This window comes from Gallinula chloropus (genome assembly GCF_964237585.1).
Source record: "Gallinula chloropus genome assembly, chromosome: 8".
Lineage (NCBI taxonomy): Eukaryota > Metazoa > Chordata > Aves > Gruiformes > Rallidae > Gallinula > Gallinula chloropus.
Window position 1 is genome coordinate 12103289 of NC_140093.1, and position 16093 is coordinate 12119381.

Below are 16093 nucleotides of genomic sequence, written 5' to 3' on the forward strand. Positions count from 1 at the left end.
GGAACCCCCTTCCATATGCTAAGCGTGCCCACGGATTTGCAAAAACCCTGCTCTGAAAACGGGATGTTCATTCAGCAACAGGCAACAAGGAACTTGTGCTTTCCTTCCTACAGCGTCTCTTCCCAGCACAGTCAGCTGCAAAATAGCACACAATTAGGCTGATATTGCCTCTTGCTGAAAATCACTGGCATTTAATAAGTAAAACAGTTGTGGAGGAGAGCATTAAACACTGGAAAAACAAGACTAATAAGTTAAGTAAAAACACCCTGCAGCTACAGCTGATCAGCACCTCTCCGTTGTTCCTCTTCAGGTGGAAGGTGCCAGGATCAGGTGCCAAAGTGTTATGATTCATCCAAGGTGATAACGACAGAGCAGTGGGCTGTGTTCCCAGGTTGGTGCCACAGCTACAAACCCAAACCCTGTGAGCCTGGAGGAGCCTCTCTGGCCACCCCAGCTCCATCGTGTTTGTGAGTGCAACATGAATAATGTTGTTTTCCTACCTTTTAGCAATAACAAGTTGCTTAAGATAAATTCATGGGAATTTGGTACTTTTTTTACATTGGAAGAGCTGATGCTAAGGATGCAGATGTCTCTGAATGTAACAGGGCCTTGCAAAATCTCCATGGTACCACCTTTTACTAGCAACAGTTGGACCACTTGTCTATAGTATCTTCCTCATTATGAGTTTCTCTTTATTTATTTTTTTTTTAAACTGAATGAAAGGGTACTAAAGACAACGACCTGCTGTGAAATGACCGAAATTCCCATGCAAACAACCCATTAGCAGTGTTCAAATGCAATTTAAATTACTAGTTGTTAAAGTGCTCCTCAATTTCATGGTAAGTTTCCAAGGAAAATTACATGCTATGTACTATTTAATTGATTGTTTTCTACTTCTTAACATCCATTTATTCCCTCCTCCTGTCTTTTCCTTAATTTCAAGGGATGGTAATGACTTTTCAGAGAGAAGGGGGAACAACTAAGAGTTGAAGAGGGATTTACCTGAAGAACAAGGATGGAGGAGGGAAGTGGCTGCCAAAAAACAGGCAGTTTCACTGGAATTCATCCCTGTGACATTTTCACAGTAGGGGTGTGAGACAGCACAGCACAAGGGCTTCTTCACTCCCCACCACAGCAGCCAGGCTTTCAAAACCTCACATTACTTTAAAATGTAGTTATTCCTGCCCCATGTCAAGCAATAAGCAACCGGGGAGCCTTATGCACAGACAACTATTAGAAGATGGTGGTAAAACACAAGAGCAACTTGTTTCCTCCTCCTGGGCACACTAGTCCTTGAACTGACATGCTCACTGAAGGCAAACAAGTTTTCTTCTCATTGGAGAGACCTCATTCCCAACCCAAATACCTAGTTCACAGGAGCGCATTCCCCTCCCAAGGTTGACTGAGGAATTAGGCTTCAAGTGAGACTTCCTGCTGCTCGCAACAGCTGTTGCACAAGAATGTGTATTATAAAGCTAATAACAACAGACATTCCTTAAAAGCCCACACTCAGCTCGGATCCCAGGAAGGAGCAGCAGCACGATTAGGTAAGATGCCATCTGGAAATTCCTGAAGCAACAATATGTGTTGGGATCACGTCACACACCAGCAACACGTAACAGCTCCATGAAATACCCAGTACAGCTTGGGTTACCTTTAAGCAACCAACGCAAAAATACTTCGTGCTTAGAAAAGTATGACTTTATTAGAGCAAATGAGATGGGTTTCACAGCACCACTCAGCACGAAGCAGCAAAGCACCCACCAGGCTGCAGGAGCTGAATGTGAACCGTCACCTGGCATCTGAGGATTTGTGTTTTTTCCTAATCTGCCATACAGTGCCTCAGTTTCTGTACCTGCAGACCAGGATAATACCATTTTCCTCAGCCTGGGAGTACGATTTAGCATCCAAGGGCTCTGAAACCTTTGCTTAGAGAAATTCAGAGTATCAGATGTGCAGAGCCATCTAAGCTTAGAAATGTTGTCTCGCCTTCAGCCTTTCCATGCCCAGATGTGCTAGCCCCATACTGCGTGGGGCAGCTTCTCTTGCCTGCTGCGGGGCATGTACAGCCAACCCTAAGTGCCCATTAAATCCCCTCACAGCATCCAAGTCACACAGTGACAGTATCACCATTCTACCATGTCTTCTGCAGTGTCAGCCCTGGATCAAACAGTCAGGATGAAGGATGCACTGCAAACCAATCCTCCTCACATGGTAGCTAAAGCAAATCCTTTACATTTAATACATCATTAGAAGTGATTGAGAGAAGCTTAAGAAAGGTGGGAATTGAACTCTCTGAGCATCCCCAAATGTCCAGCGCCACGGAAAGCTTCTTAGATTCAAGAGCTTACAGGGTGCCAAGGCTGCAGGAGGGGGGTAAAAAAAAAAAAATCTTTAGACAGCTATATTAATTTACAGGTCAGCCCTTAATGGCTTTGTTCCTGGAGTAAAAGAAAATCTGCTGTGGATTCTGGTTAGCATCAGTGATCCCTGGATCTGCCCAAGTCCTGGAGAAATACCAGATGGAGAGCCCTGACAGCCTGCAGTTCTGGCCGTGGGCATCCTTCATCCTCTGGAGCTCCCCCAGCCCTGCCCAGCATCTGTCTTGAGGGACACAGGCGACGTGGGGACCTCATCCTTCACAGTCCATCCAGCTCTCAAGTCACATCCTCATGGCGATGAGATGTTGCACAGAGAAGGGTAGGCACGTGAAGATTAACAGCCCCGACTTGTTTCCCCAGGCATGCCAGAGTTAGCCTGCACAGAGGCCTCGGTTACAGCACCCAGGCACTGCTCATCCTTGTCTTCCAAGAAGCAGCAGCCTGTCCTGGTTAGTAGGAAAGGGGGAGAACTGCAAGGGGAACAGAACATCACCATTTCCAGCCCCACTGTGATGTCCCCGAAACATCAAGCTCGGCCGCAAGCAGCTGGCAAAGCCTGGACGTGCCACAGCCAAGTGCCACCAGAAGCAGGGCCTGCCCAGGGCACAACCATGCGGGCAAAGAGCTGCGTGGGGAGGAGGCATCACCCATGGCGTGGGGCTACACGTGCACACGCAAAGGGCAAAGCGCATGAGGAGCGACACAGACCACCAGCTCACTGCCTTCCATAGCACGGCACCACCATGCACAACAGAGGATGGGTGGTTCCTTGGAGTCGCTGGGCTGAAGCTCCAGGTGCTGCAACAGCTCCATATGTCTCTCCAGCACCCCAAAAGCTGCAGTAATCCAAACATGGAAGCAACACTGATTAAAACGTAGCTATAGTCTGCAAACTCCTGACTTGTCCCCCCAGCAGGAACAGGCTCCAGCAGACCTTTCCTTAGCTCTGGGGCCAAGCACTTCTCACCTCATGCCCCATCCTGGTGCAAACTAAGCCAAGCATCTTTCCCTGCCCAGAACAATCAAACCAGTTTTGCACCTCAAGGATCTGAGGCAAATCCACATCCTTGGAACTGAGAACTAATCCCTTTTAAAAAGGACAAAACAACCAAGAGATGTTTTTCTAACAAATTTAAAACAGGGAGAGTATGACAAAAGGTTCAAATCAGCCTACGAACCCCAGCTAGCCAAGACAGAAAAATCACTAACCAACAGTAGGAACTATCAAGGGTTTTTCATCAACACCCCTTCCCCAGTAACAGGGCAAAGTGCAGTGCTTTCTGTCCCAGTAACAGGACTGGCTGCCTCACAATCCCCGTTAAAAGCGCTGGATAAGTGTTTCACGCTCCAAATGACGAGAGGAATGCGGGTCGTGGGTCTCCGCTCCAGATTCCCCAGCATGGCTTCAGCTGCCATGACTAAAACAGGAAGCAGAGCATCTCCCAGGTTCCCCCCACGCCCCTGACTGTCTGGATGAACTGTGGTTTCCTTTCAGGAAAAAAAAGGGAGGGAGGGGGTGGAAAAAAGCAACTAGCTGCAATATCAGAGAGATTAAAAACTCCACACTAAGGAAAAATAAAGAATAACAGGAAAAACCAGACACTGAACCTTTATCCAGTTAACAGCAGCAAAACCCCTTCAGATCCCTAACAAAACATAGTGAAATATTAACATTTGAGAGAGACATATCCATACGTTACGTGGCCTTTTCAGCACACATTCTTGCTTTGGAGACAGACCATACTTAAGGCACATTTTACTTGCTGACCACATGCACATATACTCATTTAACTCTACAGCACTCTGCTGCCTTACTGCTTTAGCCAGTGAGCCTACAAGGAAGAGTGTGACTGAATGGGAGCTGGCTTAAATTATCGTTATACCTAGGCCTGAAAAGGCATTTTTGCTTTTGAAACCAATCCACTACAGCATCTTTCCCTGCTACAGAGGGTTTCATTGGGTCCCTTGCTGTTAACTGGCGATCCACATGCCTGCCTCCACCGGCAACACACACGCCTTGATGCAATCCATCTGACTAAACAAAACCAAACAGAAAGAAAATCCCAAGTTGCTTGCTAAAGCAGTAATGATGCACTTACCAGCATCCAGGCAAACTCCTTCGCTAACCCCCTTCCCTCTCGAGCGGATCAAATTTGGAACAAGGTCCAGGAGCAAGAGAGAACTGAAAACTGACCACAACAAGCTTCCAAAACAAGAAAGGGGGGGGAAACCTTACTACAGGAATTCAAATCGTGCTTCCACCAGACCCTGAGTCACCTCCCCTCCCTTGCAATAGATCAGAGCAATGGGTAAACATTTCCAAATATGGAGATCAAAACTCCAAAGGATGTCAAAAAAAAAAAAATCACCCTTCTCTCCCTGGCTTTGGCACAGGGATGACTTGCCCCTCTGAAGCCTGAGCCGAGCACATCACTGTTGCTGACCCCCACACAGCCTGAGCATGTGGCCACATGTCACCATCTCAGCCTGTGCTTTGGAGGCTCCTGGCTTGATGGGTGACACTGCATCACTGTCGTCGTCCCCCCCGAAAGGGATGCACAGGGAGATGCAACAGGGCAGCTCCAGGAGCCACTACCCCTCACACCTTCAGCAAATCTCCCTCTCATCCCTCAACTCATCAGCATAAAACCTCCCAGAACTATTCTTTGGAGCACTCTTTGAGGGCCAATAGGCAAATTCAGGCTGTGTTTATAGTGACACCAACTCAGCACCAGAGAAGGCAAGGTTCAGCCATGAGTCCCACTGGAGAGGTTCTGATGTTGGGTGCGACACAGGCTTCTCACCTGGGGCAGGAAAAGATTCCCTGTTGCACCCATCTAGCCAGTGCTTTGCAGAAAGCACATACTTGATTTTACTTCACAAAAGGAAAAAAAACACAGCTCTGTGGAAAGAAACACGCTGCTCGGACAGGGCAAGATCTCCCTGCAGGGAGAAGAAGCTCCAGGATGGCAGCAGCCCTCAATCCCCACTGGGACACTTAGACAGCATCCCATGGCAGGCAGGAACAGGGGAGCGCCCAGCCTCCCCATCCACTCCTGGGAGACGCACTTGAGGGTCACTCAAGCCCACACAACAAATTTAAGAGGCAGAACAGTTCTGCTTAGAGGGCACAACTGCCTGCACATGGGAGCAATATGCCCACCACCACTGCTCCCACAGGCATCGCTCCTTGGCTGCAGCCAACCTGCAAAGCAGCAAGGCGGGAGACCACACCAGCCAGCATGGGCTGACAGCCTCCTGGGAGCTGCAGCCATCGGCTCCAAGAGCAGGCAGCCTCTCAGGAATGTGCAAATCTGGACGTTTTCAAGATGAACAGGCTGCTGATGCGATCCAACCAGACCAGAGTGATTCCCCAGCACCACCCACAAGATACTATTGAATTTATAGGGAAGGCATTCCAGAGCTGACTCTGCCCATGTATGGCCAAAACAAACTGTATAAAGCGACATTATGCTACATCTGGCATTCACTGGTACCGAAGAGCAGGCACTCTGGGAGGAGCTGAAACCCTACAGCAACGGGGGCTGTACAATTACCTCCAGTAAGGAGGTCAGGGACCTCAGCAGCAGGAGTTTAGCACCCAGTATCACGGGTGACAGAAAACACGTAAAGCTTTGCCTTTGAAGAAAACAAAGCTTTCTGCCTTTTAAAATAAGAACCACATTTAAACTTGGTGATCCATCCACCACAAAAAGACAAACCCTGCCAGGAAGCACCAGCACACGTCCTTTACACTGGTAGTTATGAAGGCAGCGTTAAAGAGCTAACAGTCCAAGGGGCATTAAGTGGTACACCAGGACAACATCAACGTGATGTGGACTGGGACTAGCCCTCTGTGGGAAGCTGATCCAACCATTTTTCTAGAAAAAAAATTTGAGAGAGCCACATGCTGGCAGCTGGGCCACCAGGAGCTTTCTCAATGGCTAGAAATGGGAGAACCTCCAAGCATCATGCTCACTGTGGCAGAAGATGCTTCACAACGAAGCTAAGGAGGGTCAGGTAGGTGCAGGTTTTACAAACTCTTGACTCCATTTTCCAGCCCCTTGCAGAAAACAATTCCCAAGTTATTACATTTTGCAAGGACAAACAGCAGGATGAAGTAGGGAATAATGCAAGTCAAGGAAGGGAACAAAAGCACAGAGGGGAAACACCTGGGATAGCAGAAACCCCATCCCAGGTGTGCACCAGCCCGTACAGCTCTAGGGTCGTGCAGCATGAAGAGATCAAGGCTCTCTCCAGCAGTTAAATGCCACTACCTCGCCTGCCCTGCCAGCGAGGGAAATATTAGCTGTGTCAGCTCGAGAGGCAAAGGGCTTACCGAACCGGAGAGGAATGCAGGCTGCAGTGGCACTCACAGAGGGGACAGGGAAACGAAACCCCAGGGAACACAGGCTGCTAGCGCTGCCTCTGCCTTTGCATTGGGGTCAAGTGGGGTACATTTTACGGCTCCTGGGGCTGAAACCTAGGACTACTGTCTTCATGACCTTTGAGGGACTCCCATGCCAGAAACAAATACAGCTGTTAGAGGAACTGGGAGCTCAGGGGCCTGAGCACACGAGGACAAACTGGTTCCCAGCTCCTGGCAGGCAGCCCAGCACTGCTTTTCAATAAGCACAAGTCGTACCCATTGGACTGGGAACAAATGTGCAGCTCCTCTGAGCAGCCATCACTGATCCGAGACCCACCACACGGCTACTGCCCCAGCTTCCCATTCCTAGGGTTCAGGATCCATCCCCGATTCCACAGCTGAAACAGCAACGTACCCTGCCCTTACTACAGTGCTCACTGTAGTACCTAAGCATGAGCTGGAGCTCAGTGCTTCTGATTAGACAACTTCCACCCTACACAGAGGAGAGAAGACAGAAGGATGGACACATCCATAATCCAACCACAGCCTAACCAGAAGGTCCTTACTACATGGCATCAGAAGTCCCTCTCTCCTCACCACAGTCCTGACCCTGGAAAGTAAAAGCTTGGGAGACTGGGAATAAAATCCAGCCCAAGCCTTCTGCACAGCAGTACAGATCATTATCAATCAGCTGCCAGGCCAGGCGTGGCTAATTTCATTTAAATGACATTACATAAGCGGGATGACTGAGAATATTTAATTCATAAAACTGTCTTGAAGAGGCAGAGAGCACAACTTGCATGGCACACAAACTGCTGCAGCACAACAGGAGCACAGACCACACAGTGCAGACAGCAAGGACCAAGGATGTTCACATGCACAATGATGCACACATACGCTGCCTCCTCCCCCAACATGCACAAAAGCAAACTTGGGACCCGCAAGCTGAAGTCCTGTGCAGCCAAAAGTTAGCACAAATGTTTGTGACAGTTCCACTTCAGAGGCAAAGGCAAAAAACGGCTGTAGAGGAATAAATATAGCAAGAAGTCAGGCAGGCAAAGCAGGTGCTGGCTTGTAAAACCTTGGCCAGAAAGTCTCCCCAGGAGGTTGAATCTGGTAGTTTTGCAACAGCTCCACAGAAAGACAGAAGAGACATGGAGAGAAAAAAAGAGAACATGAATGCATATGCATTCTTTTATCACCACATATAGTACAGAGACATTCGGTATGTACACCCCAAGCTGTCATATGCCACTATACAGTATATACCATAGATGCACTGCACATCTTTGTTCCCATGTGCCTAGATCTGTACAGCATGTGTGTGTATATACATGAATGTATGGGTATTGCTCGAGGGCACATTTGCCATTACCCCCCACGTCACCTCACCATACGTGCTGTCACACAACACATCATGCAACAGAGTAAGTCTAAAGCCTCAACACCATGGTCTGGGATGACTTCTGAACGCTCACAGCTTCTTGCTGCTGAGCAGTTCCCCTCCAAAGTCTCTGGGTACGAACAATACCTGTTTGTCTCAGTTCCCAGTGATCCCACCTTGGTCCTCTCCTAACAGGAGTGTGGGGGTATGTTGGTTTTTTTTTTTTTTGCAGAGAACCACAAACAAGGTGCCACTGCCAGAAGATCTCAGATTATTCTGAGAAGTTGCCCCTTGAGCGGGTGACACATGTTTACATACCAGTTCTCACGCTGCACAGCCTTGCTGGTGGGATGAACTCAAAGCAGGGGTTTTTGGGGACACGTGGGGCTCTGCCAGAGTCACGATTTTAGGTTTCTTTCCCAGCCCTGAAAAGAGAGACAGATACTCATGTCATGCACGCCGCATGGGCCTTCTGACGGCTCATCTCCAAAACTTGCAGTTTAACCCACACAACTTCTGGAAAATGCAGCATTTTATTCCCCAGCTTTCTTAGGCAGAAGCCTCCGTGCTCCTGGACTCCTTCTGGCACTCCCCAGAAGGAAGCATCACTACCTCAAACTGGGCCAGTGACCAGCACCAGATGTCAACTGCAACAGCTTGGCCAACAAATTGCACCTCCTCAAGCCACAGCTCCTTTACTGCTCTTAAAAGTCCCTGAGAAGTGGGAGGTAACAGGAGACAAAGGATAAGAGAACAAGGTGAATCCATCACTCATCTCTGTGACCTGGGCACAGCGAAGGAGCGAGGAGGCATCATTTAATTTGGTTTGAAGCTCATGGGGTTTATCACTACTGCAAGTGGAGCTACACCACCATCCTGTTCACCTTCCCTCCACCTTGGCACAGCCTTCTCTATGAGGAGCTCTGCCCAATTCCTACTGGGGACTGCCTCACTCTTCCCTGTAGTTGCGAATCACACAGAACCCTTTCTAGAAGTGACCAACTTGGTGCCTTTTTTCCCCTCCGCAGAAGATGAAAGTAGAGCAGAGGGGGCAGACAGGCCACACAACTGCTGTCTTGCATGCGATACGCTGGGACACGTGGTGGGATGCAACCCATGAAGATAGGCAGCATCTGAATCACACACTCCTTCCTGCCCTCACCAGCCCACAGCCAGCATCCCAGCCCAGCCACATCCTGGTAGCTCAAATGGCCCTATCTCTGGTCACGACAAGCATGGGCTTGCCCAGTCATCACCACTGAGTGGAGAAAGTTACTGATCTTTGCTGCTGTAGCAATGGAAATACTCAGTAGTTCAGTCTTGAGTTTGTTGTACCTGCGCTGCCTGTGAGGGTGCATGTGAGCCCACAAGTCTACAGCCAACATGCAGCAAAATGGAGAAGAGTGGTGCTGGTGGCTCACAGTCCAGGTCCCTCCTCCCTGTCAGACAGCAAGATGGCTTCCTGCACCTGCCAGCACCTTCCTGTCAACCATGCCTGATGCTACAGCCATCAGGAGAGAGACAGGGCTCTTGCCTCTCCCAAGCAGTGGTAGACCTCCATCATACCAACATAACAGCACACCAAGGTCCATCCTCCTGACCCAGAGAGCACCTTACCAGCTCAATCCCATAATTCCCCACAGGGCTGGGCAGATATAAAAGTCCCCAAGTCCCTCAACACTCCCTTCAGGTGTGATGAGGACAAGTTCAACTGGAGATTGCAACATCCTTTCCCACTCACTGCAGGCTTGAGCTGAAGATGAATAACTGCAGGGTTTCTTGCTAGTGAACACAGCCAAAGGGCAATTTTTCTCCATCCATCAAGGAGGAGAGAAGCACAAGCAAATATTATGGTTGTGCATGTTTACTTTTCATTTTTAAATTATGTAGTTGTATATAACTTAGGTCCTTCCCACAGGCTCCTGGCAAAATGCCCTTCAGTCTTATCTGCAAAGGCAGAAGACAACAACATTCCCCCCTGGCTCCAACACCATTTCAATTCAACGCACAACAGCACCTCCGGGAGCTCCAGGTAAGACAGTATTCCATGGGACCCAACCTGTGTTTAATAGATCTTGGCTCGGGCTTGGTCTTTCACCAGGTTTAACTCAAGAAACATTTACAAGCCCAGGTATAAGACCTGGCAGTTTCGGCTAGTTGAACCACATCTTGGCTTTACTTTCCATACTGGCTGTCCCCATCACCTTGTGCCTGGAGTTCCTGCAGCAAGGTGAAGCTCACATCCCCTCCTTGGGGCATCTCAGCTAAAGCTGCTGTGAAACCACACTCACCAGCAAGCAGCCATGGGCAGCAGAGCACTGACGCCCAGGCACACACTCTCTCCTGGCCACATGTCCACAGCCAGGCAGGTCAGGGACAGCCTGACTGGTCACAGCAATATCCACTTGAGCTGATCTGTCAAACTACCCCATTTGTGACCCCATTTCTTTAGCAGATGGCTGCAAAAGTCAGTCTGGGTCTTTAACCACAGAAAAATCCAGGAGACAGACATAGAGGAAGAAACCAAGGTACCAGAGCAGCTGCACATCTGCACCACAAGCCATCAAGTCACGATGCCACCACCAAACCAGACCTCTTCAAGACATGATCTCAACAAGCATTTCCCACTGCAGAGCATTCCTCAAGACTTAGAGGGCCCCAAGAACAGCAGAGCTCCTCTGCCAAGAGTCCCTCTTCTCAGCTGCCTGCATGTATTCCTCAGCAAGGAGCACCCCAAGAACATTGCACCAGAGAGGGCTACACAGAGGCTTAGCAAAGTGATGTTTTAACCCCACCAGCTCTGCTGGGGAAGCAGGCAAGAGATACAGGTCTTGAGACAACCACCATGTCCCAAAAACAGGTCTGTCCCTCCCAGTCATACTCAGTGGTCCTGCTTAGGCTGAGGTAGGGAAAGACATATGAGCACACAGCACAGACATGCCCAAGTAGCTGTCATCAAGTCCAGCTCAAGACTTTCCCCCACTAAAGTCACCAGGCAAATACCTGCAGAGACTGTACCCCTAAGGAGCAGCCTCTGGTTTCACACATCCCCCAAGCACCTTTACAGGGAATAAACAGGTGCTTTTACAAGATAAATAGTACAAAACTGAGGTCCTCCTAGCTCAAAGCCACCACAACAGATGCTCAGTGATCTGTGCACACCTAATTCTGATTTTCATCTTGCAACAAGAAACCCCAGCTTCCCATCACAGTCCTACAAGAGATAACAGCAAGAGAGTGTCTTTGGTAACACAGCTTCACACTGTCAAGCTCCCATCTGGCATTAACCCACTACAACCCCTGTGCCTCCAGATCACCAGCTAGAGCAGCCAAGACTTCAAAGTCTGTACACACCTATGCATCTTCACGTTTCTGCCTAGCACAATACAGACCGCTTATCTCAACAGGTAACGTATGGTTTAAAGCCAACTTAAACCCAACAAATGCCCCAACAGCAGGAATCAGCTCTCACAGTCAAAGCACTACGTGGGGAGCACAACCAGAATTTACCAGAAGAACATGTCTTTCACAAAAGACTGTTTTCTTCACTTGCTACTTCCAACTATGTACATTTAAGGTGCAGCTCTTTAAAAAAAAGAAAAAGCTGAGAAAAGCGATTAGAAGTTAAAAATGCCATTCCCAGCTGAAAGGAAAACAAAGGTGAGAGGCTGAGATCCACAAACTCTAAAATCCTTAAAGATGGGATGATCAGAAATAATCTGTTCATCCACTGGCTGATAACACGGATGCTCTATTACTGGCAGTTAGAATCGACCCCTCTCAAGAGGAAAAAAAAATACATTTAACACAGGAGGATGGAAAGCAAGTTTTCCTGCTTGCAGACTGAAACCCAAAATCAGTCATTTACAATGCCTGAATTTGAACACCAGGAAGCTCAAACCACGACAGAGGGTTGATCTTGTTCAGGCTTTTCAGAAACAGCTTCAAACCCCTGTGAGAATTCCGAGCTCGAGCGGTGCAGCTGGGAAACAGGCACCCCTCGCACACCTTTACAGCGGTCACTGGAACTGAGCTAACCAGACCCCCCAGCCCCTTCAAAGGGAAATCTTACGTGTGAAAATAATTTCAGCAAGTGCTAATTACACTTCTCAGGTAACAGCCTGGCCAAGCAGCGTCTGGTTTTCTGACTACGAGAAGAATCGCATTCGCTTTTAAATCTCCTTTACACTTGAAGGCGTTACCAGTACTCAGACCTTCATTTCACTATTTTATTGTTAAAACAGTGTGGCTAGACTTGTGGAAGCCCAAGCAGGAACATCAAACACCAGTAAGGTGGGATGAAGCAGCCAAGCACTGGAATCCTTCGCCCCCATTCCTTTATGGCATGGACAGCTCTGCCTGACCATCACAATGAAAATTGTTGTTTTAACCGTTCCAGTCACCAATTTTTAAGTGCAGACAAGCTCCCAGCAAGTCAGCCATCAGCACAAACTGACACAGGTCTCTCCTGTATGATTGGCAGGTGCACTTACAGGTCCCCAGATGACAACCCCATTCAATCTGACCTTTTCATTTTAAATGAAAAACACTTAAAAGCCTGCCCTGTTCTGACATATATATTTTTATGTCTTTCCCATGCTGTGACAACGTATTTGTTATTTGCTGGCCAAAGTCCCCAAACTCAGAAATCACACATTCTCCTTGCTGCTGCCAGAGCCCTCATCCTCAGCCATTCTGGCCGCCACTAGCGCCAAGGGAGCCATCCAAGATCTCCACATCCTCACACATAGGAAAAATATCACACTCCTTATAAGCAAACCTCAATTCAGAGCCCAACCCTGACTTAAAATTCAACTTATGCACATGGGTAACCTTACACTTGAACAGAGCTGCCTGGAGACACAGACCAATGTCTCTATCCCAGGACAGAGATGCCGTCAGGATCTGGCCCCAGCAGCTTTCTGTGTTTGCTTCTGAGCTTCTGCTGTTTCATTTATTAAAATCAAACTGCTCAATTAAGAACACTGCTGAAGTTACCTAATGAAAAGATCACACAAGATAACAAAAGCTGGAGACATGTTTCCTCCCCTCTGCTGCCAGCAGCGGCACCTGCCCAGAGAGTCATTGATACAAAGAGCAACAGCTAATAGGCCTGGCCACTGTTTTTTTGGGAGGCCTGATCCTGTGTGAGCATAAAAGCAGCAATTATGGGAATGGCAAGTTTCAATCTGCAAGGAAGCACACAGCCCTCTGATACCGTACCCAGCACGGAGCTGCTCTCAAACCCGCCACAATCCCGCATGTCAAAATTAGCTGCAGTGGTACTTATCGCTTCCGAACTCCTGGTCCAGCACTTGTGCTGGAGGAAGACTGATGCTGGTTGCAGGACAGACCATCAGCTCCAATGGGGAAAATTAGCTCCGGTGAAAGACCAAGTTCACTGGCAGCCCCTGCACACCATGATAAAGCACGGCCCTGTGGGAGCCCTGGGGTCCTGCAGCAGTGGCACGCCTGGCTTCAGGGGCAGGGGACTCACTTTTATCTTTGTGGTCACATCTGATTTTCAGGTTTGTGCCAGGGTTTGTAAAATGAAATTAAAACAGGAGAAAACACAGTGGGGGGATAAGGAGAAAAGGAAGAGAGACTGCTCCAGTACGCTCTTTCAGGCACATCAGCACCAGAGGGATGGGATCCAGCTTGCACTGAAGTGATAGGATCTGGCTCAGATAGAAACTGCTGTATTATAACAGTCCAAAAAATTATTTGGGGCAGAACTAAATTGAGCAGTAGCCAAGGAAGCTGCAAGACATTCCTACCTACAGCATCCTCACAGCCACCCCACCAGCTCTCAGCCAGAGCCTCTGGGCAGTGGTTGGGGACCATGTCACACCCCTGTTATTTTAAATGCACAAGGGCAGCTAGAGAAGAAGGATGGTGAAGGAACAAGAGGAATCAGCAAGCCCATGCCAGAAAGCCTGTGGGTCCCATGCTGGAGCAACCTTTCAGCAGCTCTGCGACGCTGCCTGTGATTTACATGCCTGCAGCTGACACAAGGATTGGGCCCTGGCTTTTGAAGCACAGACACCAGCCTCACACTGTTCACACTCCCTCAGTCCACTGGAAGTGGAAGATTTTCAAAACAGCCTCATTGATTTTTTTCTTATATTATTTATTTCTTTTCCCCCACTGTTTGCTGTCTGCATTTCACTAAGCCCCATCAGAGACCTCGAGCAACAGGGGGGCAGTTTCACTTTCTTACTCGAATGCACCCTGGCTCCTTGATCAAAGAAGGATAATTGATTTTGCTTTCAAGTTCTCATGCAGTATCAGAGCACCACAGAGCCTGGGTTTCAAACAACGGATCATGTTTTGCAACTCAAAACCAAACAATGTCACCCCCCTCAAGAGGAATGCCCATCCACACCAGTCAGTACCAGCACAACACTGCCCTAAAGTGCCTCCCTTGTCTTATGATGCTCAGTCAAGAAAAACAGACCAACAGTGACCAAGAGCACAAGGGAGCTGAGGAAAAGCACAGTGTCCCAAGGCATGGGGGTCAGGATAGCACCCAGCTCTCACCAGCCCCAGCACAGGATCTTCTGCAGTCCTCCCTTAGGTTGCAATCTCCTAAAGAATGGGAACTTTGTGCACGGTTGTTGAAGTCAAACAGCACAGCTTAGAATACCAGCAATTAAAGTGGTGAGGAAGTAAGTTTTATTATAAGGGACACCACTCCTTTAGCCCTTTTCACTTTAAATGGCCAAAATATGAAGACAAAGGTCACCTTCTCCCAGGCTTGCTTCGGTGCCACCACAACGCAACCCTCGGCATCATGCTGGGCTCTCTTATCACTCTTCCTAAAGAGTGTAAATGAAACTTTTAAAACAGAGTCTACACAACCAGGCCATTATTGCATTCAAGTCTTCTGTTTTATCCAGTTTTGGCCAGATCATCTGAAAACAGCAACAAATACCTGGCAGTCAACCAGATTTCCCACTCCAATGCCTGCTTGGCCAGGCTAGGTATTTTTTGAGAAAGAGTTATAATCCATCACAATGTTTAAAAAGCACAGTCAGCTACAGGACCAGTAAATCTCTGGTCTAGAAATGTCTGTCCCCTCCTTGCCCTCATCTCCAAGGATGACCCAACCTTAGCTATCTTCTTTCATTCTTACACCTTAATAGCAAACTGCTCAGCCTTGAAACCAATACCTTCAGATGGTATGAGCAACAATGAGCCTCAAACACCTGTATTAAAATAAAAAGAGTTTCTCAATGTAACTGCTCCTCTTTCCAAAAAGTTGATTGAGGGACCAGGGAAGCTTATTCCTTCAAAACCAGAAGAAGCCCCGATGGGGCAGCAGCCCAGGTTAACATGGAGCATAGCAATCAGCCCACGGAGAGCGGAGCTGCCTCACCACCAACTGCTTTTCATGAAAACCTTTCTGTTTCCAACAAATGGTGTTATCACAAATAGAAGCATAAAAAAAAAAAAACCCTTAAACTTTTTTCTTTACAAAACAAGAACTGAGTTGCAAGCTGATGCCTCCCACAGAAAACTTCATTTTGAGAAAGGAGCCATTTGTACCAAATATAGATAAAAAAAAATTCTTGAGCAATTCTGACAAGCCCTAATAACTGCTCTTACTACATTTCAAAACTAGGACCACAGATGCCTGTGGATGCATCTGCCTTCTGAACAAGAAAGTACCATTACTTCCATCATAGACAGAGACTGAGAAATACAGAAAATACATTTAAAAGATGTTTTAGTTCCTAAATTACCCCAACCTTCAGCTGGAAGCCAGCCTCCTTATTGGAAATGAAAAATAGCAGAAGCAACAGTTCAGGCCATGCTTTCTGCTTTTCCTCCCTGTGAGAGACAAACTGGTGTGCCACCACGAAGCCCCCAATCCTGGACTGGGATGTGGAGGGACAATGGCAAGGGTGCTCAGTGTTGCCCCTTGCTCCAGTGAGCCACTGGACCTGCACGGCAGAC

At 48.1% G+C, this 16093-nt stretch overlaps 1 long non-coding RNA gene across 1 annotated transcript in view; it reads right to left on the reverse strand.

The window, feature by feature from the left end:
- Nucleotides 1-1691: 1691 nt before the first annotated feature.
- Nucleotides 1692-16093, reverse strand: part of LOC311194597 — a 29709-nt gene continuing 15307 nt past the window's right edge. Inside the window, exons 2-4 of the long non-coding RNA XR_014617454.1 lie at nucleotides 8453-8559; nucleotides 7832-7881; nucleotides 1692-2851 (exon numbers count right to left, since the gene is read on the reverse strand). This is a non-coding gene — a long non-coding RNA (uncharacterized lncRNA). The remainder of the gene's footprint in view (nucleotides 2852-7831; nucleotides 7882-8452; nucleotides 8560-16093) is intronic.